Below are 4,562 nucleotides of genomic sequence, written 5' to 3' on the forward strand. Positions count from 1 at the left end.
CAAGGTATATAAACCCATTCGTTTTCATCCTCTTCGGTTAGTCGAAAAGCGGTTCAGTTGAGATTCAGAAACGGTTCCGTAACGTTATAGTAATCGTGCAGTCACGTCGCGTTACAGAGTCAAGTCTAGTGAGATCGGGTTAAAGTCCCTTTCGAATCAATTCATAACCTTATAGATTCCGTTAGTTCGGTATATATTCTATTTGGCATTCAACAATCGCCATCTAACCCCGCATTGCCAGTGCGTCAACACCGTGCAACATAGGTAAACAATTCCTCTAATTGTACATTTATTATATTCATTCGCGACACAAACAACAACACTTGTAGTAATTTCAATTCAGAATAAATTGTCTTGTTTGTTAACTCGCGTACCCTTAATTATTGCCTAAAATCCTAATATAATAATTGAACGTTCCCACACGATACAATCTAACCGCTCGGATTGTATCAATTAAATTATATAGAAGTTACGAGGCTTACTAATACTTAAATTCGATTCAACGAAGATTTCTCCAACCTAGTGGCTCCTCGATTTCGCATTGAGTGCGTCCACGAAATTATACCATCCTAGGCGGATCCCCGATTTCGCATTGGGTTCTTCCGCATCCTAGCAGCTCCCTGATTTCGCATCAGGTGCGTCCGCGCTCTTATACAACCTCCTTTCGTATCGGGTTCGCCGCGTGTTCCCTAGTAGCTCCTCGATTTCGCATCGGGTGCGTCTGCGTTTGACACCAACCTCCCAGAGGTTCCCTGATTTCGCATCAGGTGCGTCCTCGACGTCAACTATCCTAGCGGCTCCTCGATTTCGCATCGGGTGCGTCCGCGTACCTAACTAACAATTGAAACCATATTCCTGGGGTAAAAATCCCCTCGCCGGCCTCTCGCGCTGCTCATAGCCCTGGCTCGTAACAAAACTGGTGACAGCGGTGGGATCCATTCAATTATTTTAGGATCGCTTTAATTTTGGGTTTTTAACAAGTTAAATTACTCGTAACTGAGTATCGACAATATACTAGTTTTCGCTAGTCACGTCGTAATATTATAAGCAATATACTAGTTTTCGCTAGTTACGCTTTTATTAGAAAATTATATACTAGTTTTCGCTAGTTACGTTTTAAAAAATGCTGAACGGAATAGCAAATACTTCTAACGCTGACATAATGAACTTGACGGTATCACTTGCAAATTCTATGTCGCTGTTGACGCAAAGGACATGTTTACAAAACGTTACTTCGACAATTCCGACTTTTAATGGGGAAGACCCACCCTTGTCTCGTTTTGCGCAGACTATAGAGGACGGGTTAACGTTGATTCCTGAGGGTACGGAAACCGAGTATCTAGCAATTGTTCTTACTAAACTCGTCGGGCCAGCACGTAGGAGTACTTTAGAACACAAGTTTACGACCGTAAAAGCATTAATTCAGCACCTAAAGAAAAGATTCGCGCCTGGCAAAAGTCTGTCATATTTCCAAGTGGAAATCGCGAAGTTACGTATCCGCGAAGGAGAAAGCCTACGACAATACATCGATAGGACAAGCCACCTAGTCTATTGTACGCGTGGAGCCATTAAGGAAAAATACGAGGTCCACGCTGAAGAATTCATCAAAGAAATGGAGAAGGATGTTCTGGAAAACTTCATCGATGGATTACCGGATCGTATTGCCTTGAAGGTGTCGGCTCTCCTAAAAGATCCAGAAAATCTGGAGGAAGCTTACGACGCCGTGCTACAAATAGAGAAAAAATTAAGAAATCGAAGACAGTCGCCTCGGCATGAATCACCATCAAGGTGGTCCCGCCGAGATTCTTTCGACCAAGATCCTCGTTATCGCGAGCGTGAAGTGTCGTACCCTCTATCTCCGAGCAGATATGATCGACACAGAGATCGACGCACGAGACCATCTGGTTTTGAGGAGGAAAGAGAAGAACGCGCTTCTGCCTGGACCCTGCGTCACAGGAGCCCCTCTCACTCCCCCTCTAATCGCTCCGAGTCATCAATGGGAGATGACGGAGAAAAACGGTATACGATTCTAAAGGGTACCGATAAAAATCGCACGTCAAACATGTATTGTTGGCATTGCGGAACTTCCGGGCACGACGGGAAATTCTGCAGGAATCGTCCCCGTAGCCCGCGATTCCGACGAGATTCGCGAGATTCGCGAGATTCGTCCGTGGAATCAAAGAAATTTTTAAACTACGATCGCGCTCACCGTACAGGCGACACGATGAGCGAAAAGAAAGAAGATCGCCCAAGATCCGTCCGCTTCGAAGAGAAACCCTCGTCAAGGAAGCACCTGCACCACGGATCAAAATTACGATCCCAGAACTGGAATCAGGAACGGGAGAATTTTTAATTGACGGTGGAGCGTCCGTAAATTTGGTGGTCCTCGACGCTCTAGAAAGAACAGCAGAGATTTCACGAGAGGAAATCGAAATAACTGGACTCACCACAACCCCGATTTTCACCGTAGGAACGACAATTCTTCATATCCATGAAGCCCCAGCAATATTTTACGTAGTAAAACACCTGGCCATAGAAGCAGATGGACTAATCGGAAGCCCATTCCTAAAACAAGAACAGGCTGAAATTTCCTATTACCATGGAACACTGGTATTAAAGAACAAACCTATCAGGCCTATTCGATTTTCAAATTATTTGGAAGCATCAGAAAAAACAACTAAGCACCACATTCCAGCAAGAACCTCACAACAAATCGCTATTCATATAGCTAATCCAAAGATCAAGGAAGGCTACTTGCCCCGTATAAAAACACACGACCGATTGTACATAGGAGAAGCAGCTGTCATAAATAATCAAGGAAGGTGTCATGTTATGGCAACCAACACCAGCGAAGAAGACCTGGACGTAGAAATAGAACCACAAATTCTGGAACCCTATGACATTTTAAGCACTTCAGACGAAGATATCTACTCAGAGGTACAAGGTCACGCTAATTTCAATAACAGAGAAGATAGGACACAGGGAATCTCCCAAACATTAAATCTCAAGCACTTGAACAAAGAGGAACTGTGCAGCATCACCGCTCTGGTAAAGGAGTTTCCCGACCGATTTTATCTCCCCGGAGATAAGCTAGGGAAGGCCTCCAATTTCAAACACTCCATACACACGACCGACGAAATTCCGATCAACACGAGACAATATCGTTACCCTCCGATACATCAACACGAAATAAAAAAGCAGATAGACGCATTATTATCCGAAGGAATAATAACTCCGTCGAAATCACCATATAATTCACCCTTGTGGATTGTACCAAAGAAACCGGATGCACAGGGAAACAAACGTTGGCGTATGGTCATAGACTTCCGTGCGCTTAATGATAAAACAATTTCCGATAAATACCCGCTACCACAAATTACAGAAATATTAGATCGTCTCGGTGGAGCTAAATACTTCTCCGTTTTCGATCTCGCAAATGGTTTTCACCAAATAGAGATGGACCCGAAAGATAGGCAGAAAACAGCCTTTACCACGCCTAATGGACACTATGAATTTTCACGAATGCCGTTTGGTTTAAAGAATGCACCACCCACCTTCCAACGCCTCATGGATCAAGTTCTAACTGGACTTCAGGGAACGGACGTGTTCGTTTACCTGGATGACATCGTGGTTTACGCATCATCATTACATGAACACAACGTTAAAGTCAGGAAATTATTCAATCGCTTACGAGAACATGGCTTAACCCTTCAGACTAATAAATGCGAATTTCTACGAAAAGAAGTCGCATACCTTGGACACATTATTTCAAGACACGGAGTAAAACCTGACCCCAGAAAATTAAAAGCCGTCAAGGATTTTCCAAGACCCACCAATCAGAAGAATATACAGCAATTTTTGGGATTAGTAGGATACTACAGACGATTCATATCAGATTTCACCACTAAAGCAAAACCGTTGATTAGTCTCTTGGGAAAAGGCATAAAATTCAAATGGACCGAAGAACAGGAAAACAGTTTTAAACTATTACGCGAAGAATTATGTCAGGAACCTATTTTACAATACCCCGACTTCAGCAAACCATTCATCGTTACAACGGACGCATCAGAACATGCCATTGGAGCCGTGCTTAGTCAAGGCGAAATAGGAAATGATCTGCCGATTGCTTACGCATCACGCAGCCTAAATAAAGCAGAGAAAAATTACTCAGCTACAGAAAAAGAATGTTTGGCCATGGTTTACGCCGTTCAATATTTCAGACCGTATGTTTACGGAACCAAATTCACTCTGGTGACAGATCACAGACCACTAGTTTGGCTACACTCTGTAAAAGATCCGACGTCAAGACTCATGAAGTGGAAACTGAGACTTTTGGAGTACGATTATCAGGTTGTCCATAAATCTGGAAAAACGAATAAGAACGCTGACGCGTTATCGCGTAATCCTACCTCCATCTGTCTACCACTTATCCCGCGAGAACTCAGAGATCCTGATTTCAAAATCCAGATACCGAAAACAGACACTGGCATTGATGCAATTGGACAACGTATCAGACAATTACGTCGAGACCGAGAAAAACGACCGAGATATCAGGAAACAAG

Source organism: Halictus rubicundus, unplaced genomic scaffold (assembly GCF_050948215.1).
Source record: "Halictus rubicundus isolate RS-2024b unplaced genomic scaffold, iyHalRubi1_principal scaffold0771, whole genome shotgun sequence".
Lineage (NCBI taxonomy): Eukaryota > Metazoa > Arthropoda > Insecta > Hymenoptera > Halictidae > Halictus > Halictus rubicundus.